Source organism: Terrapene carolina, unplaced genomic scaffold, assembly GCF_002925995.2.
Source record: "Terrapene carolina triunguis isolate 2854851 unplaced genomic scaffold, T_m_triunguis-2.0 Scaffold88, whole genome shotgun sequence".
Classification (NCBI taxonomy): domain Eukaryota; kingdom Metazoa; phylum Chordata; order Testudines; family Emydidae; genus Terrapene; species Terrapene triunguis.
This window is the reverse complement of record NW_020664439.1, coordinates 47,143,253-47,155,276: the sequence shown is the minus strand read 5'-3', so window position 1 is coordinate 47,155,276 and position 12,024 is coordinate 47,143,253. Positions and strand designations below refer to the sequence as shown.

At 47.9% G+C, this 12,024-nt stretch overlaps 1 protein-coding gene across 1 annotated transcript in view; it reads right to left on the bottom strand.

Moving 5' to 3' along the window:
• Positions 1–8,125, bottom strand: part of LPP (LIM domain containing preferred translocation partner in lipoma) — a 389,426-nt gene extending 381,301 nt beyond the window's left edge. The window contains exon 1 of the mRNA XM_024202387.1: positions 7,790–8,125. The gene's annotated coding sequence lies outside the window, so the exon portion shown is untranslated. The remainder of the gene's footprint in view (positions 1–7,789) is intronic.
• Positions 8,126–12,024: the final 3,899 nt, after the last annotated feature.

Below are 12,024 nucleotides of genomic sequence, written 5' to 3'. Positions count from 1 at the left end.
CCTCCACCAGGAAAGTTTTAAAGGTTCCCAAGCTAGCATAGCTCAGTGCATTTTTATTCTTCCTGTAGCACCTGAGTTATTACTGTGCAGCGATAACAACAGAACGCTTTTCAGTGGTTTGAGCATTGGCCTGCTAAACCCAGGGTTGAGAGTTCAATCCTTGAGGGGGCCATTTAGGGATCTGGGGCAAAAATCTGTCTGGGGATTGGTCCTGCTTTGAGCAGGGGGTTGGACCAGATGACCTTCTGAGGTTCCTTCCAACCCTGATAGTCTATGAATGCAGCATCGTCCTGTGCCCGGCGAGCCCGGGACTGTTCTATTATCACTCCACCAGGCTGCAGCACGGAGATGAAGCACAGCGTACAAGCCAATTCCCCCCCACACACCACGGAAGACAAAGCAAGACCTCAGCACTCAATACATCATTTAAACCTGCTGAGCCCGCCCAGAAACGCTTCAGAAACACATGTAAAGCTCTACAAGGAGCTCTGTAAGCACGCTGACGTGCAAGCCCAGAGTGCGGAGTCGTTAATCAGGCACACTCTCTGGACTGCTGGGCCCCAAGAGGAATATCCTGGGACAGTTGTCCTAACTCACTAGGCTTTCCTTAATGGCTCCATTCACGGAGCTCATGCAAACCCTTGACGAGGCATCCATCATAGAGCCTGATTACCATCAGTGATGACAGGGTTCTCCTGGTGTCTTGAAAGGTGGGCTGAACTGACTGCTCTGGGAGGCTGCAGTCCTCTGGTTATCCACCCACCTGGGAGAGCATGGACAGTGGCAGTATCAGCTGCTCCCAGGTGCTGCCTTGCTCAACAGGTCTCAGCCCAGACATGGGAAAAGGTCAACTGCGAAGTGAGAGGGGAGATCAGCCTCCATGGACCAGTTAACCCTCATGCCCCCCCCCCCCCCCCGTCCCCCCTCATGGTGTTGAGATGCAGCAAGTCATCCACCGCGAGATGGAGCAGCGTATAAAAACGTCACACCATCCTTGTGCTCGTACAGCTGGCAAAAGAACCTAAAAACGTGGCTCTCCTGATGAAATGCCTTTTTCTTCTCTCTCTGGTATTGTCTTGGGACCCAGGTCTAATTCAATGGCCTAGCGAGGCCTCACTGCCTTGCTCATTTTCTCTTCCGACAAGCAGTGAGGGGGGCAGGGGAGAATCAGATGAACAATGTGTCACAATTCTTGCCCTGGCACAAATCTGATTGCCCCCCCCCCCAGCCCAAAGCCCCAGCCTCAGCATCCATGGTTGGAGAATTTTGGGCCCACTCTTGCATGAGGTCACAACAGATTTCCAAGTGCGACCCAAAGTGGGGACGTGAGCTTGGCTTTCCTGAGGAGTGATGCAGGCCCATGCGCGCTTGGCTGGAGGGATCTTTCCTCTTCCACCCAGAAGAATGACTGAATGACAGACGTGTTTGGCAGTGAAATGACATCATACTTTGCAGAAACCTACAAGGCTCAGGAGTGAAACACACAAAGCACAACACACCAGTGACATTGAAAGCATTCAGTCCCACTGGTGGAAAGCAGGTTTCTATAAACACATACAGAGAAGGCAGGATGGTCTTTTGGTTAAGGTATTGACTATAACTAGCTCTTACTATATTGCTATAGTGCAGTGGTTTTCAACCTTTTTTCATTTGTGGACCCCTACAACATTTCAAATGGAGGTGCGGACCCCTTTGGAAATCTTAGACAGTCTGTGGACTCCCAGGGTCCGCAGACCGCAGGTTGAAAGCCACTGTTATAGTGCACAGCACAAGGGGGCACTCATTTCAGTTACGGCCTTTAAGAGCTGCAGTAATATCAATGATACATTGAAAATCAACAAAGGTTTAAATGCAACTGAGATCTGCCAACTCCAAACACAGTCAGTGTCTGCAAGACTGTGCCCAGCAAGTCCTTTGGCCTCTTTACCCTGATCATTCAGCGGCTGACCATCCTTTGAGTCATACCCTACTCTCGACACAAACTAAAGTAGATGCCCATTTGATGCCAAGAATGATCAAGTCAGTTGTGCAGCTGAGTTAGCACCAATGCAAATCTTCCCTTAATTAAAAAAAAAAAAAGAGGATAATTTTTTTTAAAACCTTCATTCTAGCTCTACACTTTAAAATGGGGGAAGTATGATGAAAACAGACTCAATCCGTCTATAAATTTACTAGCTGGACAAAAGATACAGATATCCGTGATCACGACCAGTGATTTAAACCCCTCCCCATTCATGCCCCTCCCAAACTCAAAGATTTAGGACACTTCTCTCCATTAGAAGCGCAGGACTCACTGGCGTTCAACCCATTCAGAATCAACGTTGAAAGCTCTCCCCCTCGTCTCTGGGCAGAAAGAATTTACACCGCACACGCTGCCGAATAATGAATCCAAAAGACAATAAGAATAGAGGGGCAAATTCCAAACTCCTGGGCACGGCTTTAGTTGCCACAAATAAAACAGGGAACAAAATGCTCCAGGTCTTTTTAGCGCTGACTTTCTTGATGAACTGTAGCTTCCCTTCAGGAAAGGGAGGGCTGGGGGAAAATCAGACAGCTGTAATATCGGACAGATTATAAACTCCCACTAAAGAGGAAAACCTAAATGAACAGGAAAAGCTATACACTAAAAACTTGGGAGGAAAAAAAACCTCAGCCTGTTGAAACACTTAAACTTCTTCCTGCTGCACAATAAATGTAGTTAAATATTAACTTTCACAGCAAATATACCTGCAGGTTATATCGCCCCATTAATACACGCAGTTGCTTATGAGACCGAAATTGCACATAAGCTGTGTTTTACCTGCTGAACGCTACTCTAGGCATATACGTATTTCACCCTACAGTACTCTACTGTCCTGCTGCATCAACCTGCCGAACCAAAGGACTGAGGTGGAGCCTGCTTAAAGGATCTTTTCATCTACAGCCAACCATTAGGCCCTCAGGTAATGACAGAGCCTGGGGGTTGATTTTGAGATGGATCCACTAGGTAATGCTCATTGCTGCTGGAGGTCTCTTTCTCTCTGACTCCTGCTCAACAGACCAGGCTACAGGACATAACACGCTTCACCTCCTCCCCCAACCAACCCATCTGACTAAACAAAAAACCAAGTCCCCTGCTTCTGCAATAACCACGTACTTACTGGCGTCCAGATGCTCCCCCCTAACGCGGATGGCATTAGGAACGCGATCCAGGAGCAAGAGAGCTGAAAACTGACAACAACTGGCTTCCAAAACAAGGGGAAAAGAGAGTTAAAAAAAACCTTACTACAGGAATTCAAACCCTGCTTCCACCAAACCCTGAGTCACCTCCCCTCCCCTTCCAATAGACCAGTGCGATGGGTAAACATTTCCAAATATGGAGATCAAGACTCCAAAGGATGTCAAAAAAATCACCCTTCTCTCCCTAGCTTTGCCACTTGGACGACTTGCCCATCTTGAGACAGAATTCTACGCGGTATGTGAATTATTAACTCCACGGGATGCACACCACGCTGCATGCCCCACTAGCATTGCAGTTCTTGGGTATGCACTTGGGAAGCTCCCGGCTCGAAGTGCAACATGCTGAGTGGATTTAATTCCCTTTGCAACGGTGTACTGGGGAGAAAGCAACCAATCGACGAGGGACAGGCCAGCAGCATTTTCGCTGGCATATTGCTACGAACATTATCGGCCTTTGCTGGTGCCACACCTCCTCCCTGGAAGAGACTGTATCAGCAAAAGATGCACCACACCGTGGGTAGGCAGCCCAGCGTCCCCTACATCACCAATGGATGCAGTGCCTTGAGGGACTTCACTGCAGGGTACTGTGGGATATCAACACTCCTCTTGGGGAATTGTGGGAGCTTGGGGTCAAGTTCCCACAATTTGCAGGAGGTCAAGCAGATCTTTTGTAGGTTTAAAAAAAAACCAACATCACTTAGAGGGGACTGGGTAGATTCGGCCTCCGTGCCAAGACATCAACGCACAGGCAGGTCTTTAGCAGCAGCCAGAGCAGGACACAGCCGAAAAGCTCACCAGGGAAGAGATGAGCATGATCCAAACCATGGGCGGTGCCAGCAGAAGAGAGATCATGGCCTGGTCACAGCAACAGACTCCCCAGCATAGCAAACCCTCAGGGGAGCATCCCCAGACGCACACATCTCAGGCCAAAGCATTTGTTTTAGATCTCAGACCCGTGGCGGGTCCCCGAGGTGTCTCCAGGGGAAACGTGACCAAGGTTTTATTACATTTGAAAAAAAACACAGAGGTCGGATACACCCTCTCAACAGGCTCTGCCAATGGAACCGAAGCTGCGGGAATCCCATGTAGCGGGGTGTATAGTGCCAATGCACTACGAGGGAGGGTTAGAGCTGTCTGGATCAGCCAACAAGAGGGAGCATGGCTAGGCCAACGAGGACCTGGGCTGGTGCAGTGCTCCTCCCACGTGGCCTCCTTGCGGCAATCCTACGGAGCCTGCCTGGATTTTAAAGCTGTCCATCCCTGGCAGAACCGCTCCGACAGTAAGTGGCCGGTGGGTATGAATGCTGCGGGCCCACCAGCACGAATCTCCCTTCGGGTGCAGCTGCTCCGTGGCTGAAAGGGAAGCGGATCCCAACACCTGTGCCCAAGGGGGAAACCCAGACTGAAAACGTCTATAACCCTTCTGTCTGGGGAGAGAGAGATCCTCCCACCCGGAGCTAAGGGCTGCAGTCAGCAGCTTGACTGAACATATAGAATTTGAGGAATGTGCAGTTCAGACCATTTCCAACAGGAACAGGCTGTAAAGCTGATGTTACCATCGTTTGTTTGTTTGTTTGTTTTAAAACAAGATGCTGTCAGATTTCTAGGCACTGAACTCCAAAGCTGGCTTTGCCCATGTATGGCCAATCAACTTCAATTTTTTAATACAGCATTTGGTTTTAACCAAAACAGCACCAAGGGTTCTGGAGGGGCATCAAGGGATCCAGGGGCCAAGACAGAGTGGAAGGCTGGTCCAGTGGTTACAGAGCTAGACTGGGACCTGAGAAACCCAGGTGCAATTCCTTGCTCTGCCACAGATTTCCGGTATGGTCTTGGGCAAGTCACTTAGCCTCTCTGTGCCTCAGTTCCCCATCTGTACAATGGAGATAATAGCAATACCCTATCACACAGGGCGTCGTGAGGATATACATCTGAACTGCTAAGATACTGCAGTGATGGGGGCCAAATAAATACCTAAGATAGGCAGTGAAGGGCACCAAGGCCTCCAGGGATCAAGGTTATGATCGTTCCGATGTCATGGGAGATGGAGAACATGAGCTCCTTTGCTCGGGAGAAACCAGAGTTCTCTTCCCTGTTTGATTCTCTTCCTAATACAGCTTAATGCCATTCCCACTGCACAAAAAGCTTGACGAGGCAGAATGCACGCACAAAACAGAGATGCACACAAGCACACACCCCTCTTTAAATGTAAGGAGACTTAACATGAGCAACCATTAATTCAAAGGGCAATGAACGGAACGCACGACAGCACTTTGTTTTCATCGGTCAGCCGGAAGCTGGGACAGGTTGCTGGTTTAGGTCTTTCCTGGGAGGTGGCTGTTGAATTACTTTTTTAAAACCCAATGACGACACTCAGAGGTGCCAGCTTCACTTGTCTTTGACATGGGAGCCGGGCGCATTCCTAATGCACCAGTGCCGTATGGGGTAGTCTATTCCATCCCATTCAAGGGCTAACCCCCTGGTATCAGGGGGAGCAGGCTCTCTGCCCTTGTGGTGATGAAGGCCACATCAGCGCCTGGATAGATTTTGTAAAACCGCCCGCCCAAGGAATGCAGAGCAAGACACCAGGAAGCACAAGAAATGGGCAGCAGAAGCCTCGGCGCGCCAAGCACAGAGAGCAGCGAGGAGGGTGTTAGAAAAGCTGTCACAGAAGCACATGGACCCTCTGTGGATCAGGACTCAGAGCACAAATAGGCTGAGGTCCCCAGGAAAAGGGCCGGCAACATTTAACGAGCACCACGTGCCATCGCTCTGCCTGCGTCTGCCGAGAGGAGAAACATCAGCTGTGTCGGCTTGAGAGAGAAATCTCCCACCTGCCCTACCAAAGATGAGAGGAACGCAGGCTGCAGCGAGTGGGGGGCTAAGGGAAGGAACCCCGGAGGCACGCGGGCTGTTAACGCGCCCGTCTGATTTACACAGGGGATGGCAGGACATGATTTACAGCCACTTGGCCCGCAGCCTGGGATCAATGGGTCCGTGACCTTACAGGGAAGGGTTGGACTCTCAACCAGAGATAATGTATCAAGAGAAAAACGGGCTGAGAGCCGGGGACCGAACCCATCCTGGTCAAGTTAATGATCCGGGCTGGCAGGCAAGATTAAACGATGCCAATTCGATTGGAATAAAGTGCTCATCTCCCCTGAAAGATGGCTGTGTACCACTGGTACGCAGAGTGAACCACATAAACAGCCAGTATGGCACCTTGAGAGCGCTTGCAAAGCATCGCATTACATGCAAATAAGTGCATCGTCCTTTTACGACATGAGCATATTAGACACCAAAATGCCCCCAGGGCCTATTCACCATCCACACTTTCCTGGGCAGCTCTGAGGAGCTCCCCCTATTTTCCTTGCTCCAATTTTACCTTACTCTTTTCGTTACTACGTTGCCTATTTAGCCTGACAGCTCTTCTGTCTTCAAGGAAGACTGCAAGGCATCTAAGCACACCGGGGAGAAATTCTGCCCAGACAGAGATCACTGATGTACAACACAAACTGCTCCTTCCCTGCACACGCCCAGTCTGTGCTGGCCTGGGAAGCAAAAGCCCGGGGACTGAAAAGAAAAAAAATCCACCCCCAGCCCCCTGCACGGCAGTACAGATCACTAACAGTAGGCCACTGGGTCAGGCCACGACCAATTTCACCTAAATGACATTACGTAACCAGGATCCCTCAGTACATTTGATTCATAACCGTCTCCACAGACAGAGCGCACCAGTGGCAACACTGGGGGCTTCGGCAGTGTCACAGGGAGATGCAGGGCGAACGCCAGGCCCTCATGCAGAAGGCGAGGATCTGGTGCATTTCAAAAGCAGCTGTCAGATTTGCAGACTGAAACGATGCGCTGTCAAATGTGCTAACGCAAAGGTGTGCGACTGCTCCCATTTGCAGTCAAAGGCAAATACTGGGTCACAAAGAATTAATAAAGACAGAAGTCACAGAAAAGCAGGAGCTGGCTTTGATCATCTTGGCCAGAAGCATTTCCCTAGCAGGCTGCATTGTAGCTCTGAATGGCTCCATATTCAGAGAGTACATGTGTGCATGCATACAAATACTTTACACACACGCAAACACAGATGATATATTATGCATATGTGCGCACGCATGGATAAACTTTATATATCACACGCATCACTGTGTACTGCACATACATGTTTCATCTATATCCACACTGCTACATTTTATGTATTTACATATACACCCCACACACACACACATATCATGGACACATCTGGTATCAGACCTCAGCACACCCACTTCAGCGAGCACAATAGAAGCTCTACAATTCTACTCAGCCCAGGGTTCTGAACATGAATAACTTTTCAGAGGTTCTGAGCATCTGCTCCCCCACCACAGAAGGCACCGAGTGCCAGGGCATTCAGCATTGCAGAAAGTTAGTGCCTGTGTCTCAAAACTTCAATGAGCCTCCTCTCTCCATTAAGTGACTGTGATTCCTTATGAAAAATCACAAACGAGGGACTAGAGTTGGAATTCTTGGGGAGAAACCAGCACAGAATTGCCCGGGTTGCACAAGAAATTGGTCTACGTACCAGTTCTGGCGCTGAACACTCCTGGATGACTGCAGAAAGGCACTTTAAAGATATTCAGGGTTTCTTCCTTCCGAAGTCTCTTCCTGAGTCACAACTCTGGATTTCTTTCCCAGCCCTGGAAAGAGACACAATTAATTCCCGTGATGAACAGGCCTCTCTACAATTATTTTCCAAAGCTTGCAGTGTAAACCACACTACTTCTGGGATGTTTCACACATTTCCCTTGTACTGCAAAATCAGATGGAGGTTTAGTATGTGGATTCCACCGTCTGTACATCGTGAACGGGATTACAGCTAGTGCCAGCCAGGACAGTGAGTGAAGCAGACTTTCGAGGCACCATGCTAACAAAGCATGCTAACTTCTGAGAAGAGGGGGAGGGAAAAGGAGACAAAAATGATGTCGGGGGGGGTGAATATGATCAGCTGGCAAGCGTATCTGGGCTGCTCTGTTGCTGTTAAACCCCACCTTATCCATTTAGGGGGCCAGATGTGATCCTCAACCCCAACATTTTCCACAGTCAGAGTAATACACACACGGAATTACTTTTAGTGCATTTTGGGGACCGATACGGTTGATCATCCACAGGAGTAAAGCAAGGACACCAGCGGAGAAGCTTTTATCAGCCTTTCCCTTTCCTCCTCGGCTGGATCCACATCCCGGGTCCTCTTGCTACGGGACCGCAGCTCCAAAGTGAACCTGACTCAATTCCTGTACATTTTCACTTTGCTGCCCTTCTAGTAGAAGCCCTGAAAACTCATGATGGTGTCAGTTTCACCCTCGCATAAAATGTAAGCTGAGTTATTCTTTGGCAGTCAGAGCAGGGCTCTGGGAGTCAGGCGTCCTTTTTCTAATCTTGGCTTTGCCACTCCAAGTGTGGCCAACCCCCATGACCGATGTGTTGGCGTGTGGTACGCTGAGACACACCACTAGCGTTCCTCAGGCTGCATAGTTTCCATTTGTGGCTGTGATGCTAGAACCACTCAGCTGAGGCTTGCAATTCTCTCACCTGTGCTACGTACGAGGAAACCTTTTTCTATCACAAGTAGTAAAACCCCAGTGGTTACATCTAGACCGTTTACAGTAATGCAAGAGGAAGGCACCTCGTTTTCCCACAAACAGGACACCTCTTCCATTGCTTCCACAGCAGGACTGTAAAGGGTACAGATTCCAAAGGGAGGATAATTTCCCTCCCCTCCCATTTGCAAAATATCCTTGTTAAAAGTAGTTTGTTTCTGCACCGATAGCCTGATGCTGCAAGACTGACACCAAGGGGTGTATTTTGCCACTGGTTTCAATTGGAGCAGACCCCCTAGTGTGGAAAAGTCGTTAATGTGCATTGGACGCAGTCCTGCAATGGACTGAGCACTCTTCCCTGTTCCACCCAGGGCACTTAGGCATGTGCTCAACTTTAAGCACCGTGAGTAGTACCACTGAAGTCAATGGGACTATTCACGGGCTTAAAGCTATACATACTGTTGAGGCCTCAGCAGGAGTGCTGTGTCCAGTTCCGGGCACCGCGCTCCAGGAAAGATGTGGACAAATGGGAGAAAGTCATGAGGAGAGCCAGGAAAATGAGGAAAGGTCTAGAAAACATGACCTATGAGGTGAGATTGAAAAAAAATGGGTTTGTTTAGTCTGGAGAAGAGAAGACTGAGTGGGGACATGAGAACAGGCTTCAAGTACGTAAAAGGCTGTTACAAAGAGGAGGGTGATAAATTGTTCTCCTTAACCACAGAGAACAGGACAAGAAGCAATGGGCTTAAATTGCAGCAAGGTAGATTTAGGTTGGACATTGGCAAAACTTCCTAACTGTCAGGATGGTTAAGCCCTGGAACAAATTACCCAGGGAGGTTGCGGAACGCCATCGTATGAGATTTTTAAGAGCACGTTAGACGAACACCTGCCAGGGATGGTCTAGATCTAGACAATACTTGGTCCTGCCTCAATACAGGGGACTGGATTAGATGACCTATCAAGGTCCCTTCCAGCCCTACGTTTCTACGGTTCTTTGTGCTTTGCTGCACTGGGTCCAAGCACTCAGCACCTTTCAAGGTCAAACCTAGTATGCTCTCCCTGTGACTCAGCCCAGCACTGATGCATCTCAGGATCTGACTCATGTTCAGGAACAAGAGACATCAGAGTTATCAGCCTTCCTACTGCTTACTGCAGGCGTCCCCAGACTTATAACTTAAAACAGGCAGGGCCAAGCCAGACAGACTAAAATGCAGCCCATTACTGGCCTCTTCAACTTATTGCACGGTATAGACGAAGATGAAAAATTGCAGGCTGTTGTTGCGGATGAACTCAGCCAACGGGCAAATACTCTCCATCCATCAAAGAGGAGACAAGTACAAGCAAATATTAGGGTTCTGTGTGTTTACATTTCATGTAAAACTGATGTAGAGTTATACGCAATTTAGGTGCTGCCCATCGGCTCCTGGCAAGATGCCCTGAGATCTTATCTGCAACGGGGAAATCTACAGAACATTCCCCACTAGTTCTAATATTGGTTTAGCTGAGCCAGCATTAATGCCAGCGGGAGCCCAGCCGTAGACAATGCTCCTGTGACCAGACCTGGTTTTAAAACAGTTCCCATCAGACTTTGCGTGCAGCAGGTTTAACTAAAACATTTGTATAATGTTACCACTGCGTACAGACACTAGTCTGCTGCTGGGTCCCACCTCTTTAGCCAACTGGGAGTCGGCTGTTTATTCACTCATTCTGGGTTTGTGCCACAGGACATTCTCCTGGGCTCAGACCTCTTGTCTGGGGTGTTGTTTGCCACAGCCTATCTTCCTTTTTTTTTTTTGGGTGCCCAACATAACAAACCTGATGACTGGTGCTCCAGATTTTCTGAAAATAAAACCCCTTTGTCTCGTGTGTTGGACACTCAAAAATGGAGGCACCCACAATCACTAAATCTCGGGCCATTAAAGTGGCAATTGTCAAAACTATTTTATGACGTAGCAGCCTTTTAAAAAAAAAAAAATCTCATTCACTCTTCTGCTAATTCACAACATTTATCCATTCTAGGGCCTGGTCTACAGTTGAAAGCCTTACTGGGGTCACTATTTTGGTTAGGGGGTGTGATTTATTTTTTTAAACTGAAATAGTGATGCCAGTAAAAGTCCTGATGTAGACACAGTTACACTGGTATGAAGATGCCTTATACCAATGTAGCTTACTCCCCTTCCGGTAAAGAATAGCGGTACTGCTGTAGCCACGTCTGCGCTAGAGGGACTGTACCGCCTTTAGCTACACCGATACAGTTAAAATGATGTGTAGACAAGCTCTCAACGAGTTAGTTATCAGTGTGAATTAACAAAGGTCTGTTGGTGTATGATTGACAGGTGCCTGGAGAGGAGGGGGGAAATTAATTTCCCTCCCTTTGTTCCTAGACTTCAATCCACCTCAATCTGACTTTTTTGTTTGGAATGAAAAACGCTTTAAAAATCTGGAGGATTTAGGACGATACAATCTTACACTTTAACCCACGTGGTGTCCAGTGCTTGGGATTCATTGCCAAAATCTTCAAGATTAGGTTCCTAAATATAAATGGCCTAATTTTCAGAACTGCTACGTTCCTTTAGCTTCCATGGACTTGAATGACGGGTTTCAGAGTAGCAGCCGTGTTAGTCTGTATCCGCAAAAAGAACAGGAGTACTTGTGGCACCTTAGAGACTAACAAATTTATTTGAGCATAAGCTTTCGTGGGCTACAGCCCACTTCATCGGATGCATAGAATTGAACATATATTGAGGAGATATATGTATATACATACAGAGAGCATGAACAGGTGGGAGTTGTCTTACCAACTCTGAGAGGCCAATTAAGTAAGAGAAAAAAAACTTTTGAAGTGATGGACTTGAATGAGATTCCAGGATATTCAGCACTGCCGAAAACCCAGGCCGCTTACCTTTTGGTGCCAGAACATTGATTGCAGAGCCTATATCAAGCATCTTGGTTTGATATTTCAGAGCATTATGATTAGGCCTATCTGGTATTAGGGCCCAGTCTTGCCAACAGTTACACATCTGGGTAACTTCATGTGTTCATGTGAACAGGGCCACTCAGTTATTCACCAAGTAACTGTTTGCAGGATTGGGTCCTTATTAAGTTTATTTGGTTTCTGTGTTTATTAGGTTCTATTATTTTATACATGTTGACAATAAGAATTTTTCTGAAAAGAATTCAATAAAAAAAGATCATGCAGAAAATATAACCTGGAAGTGGG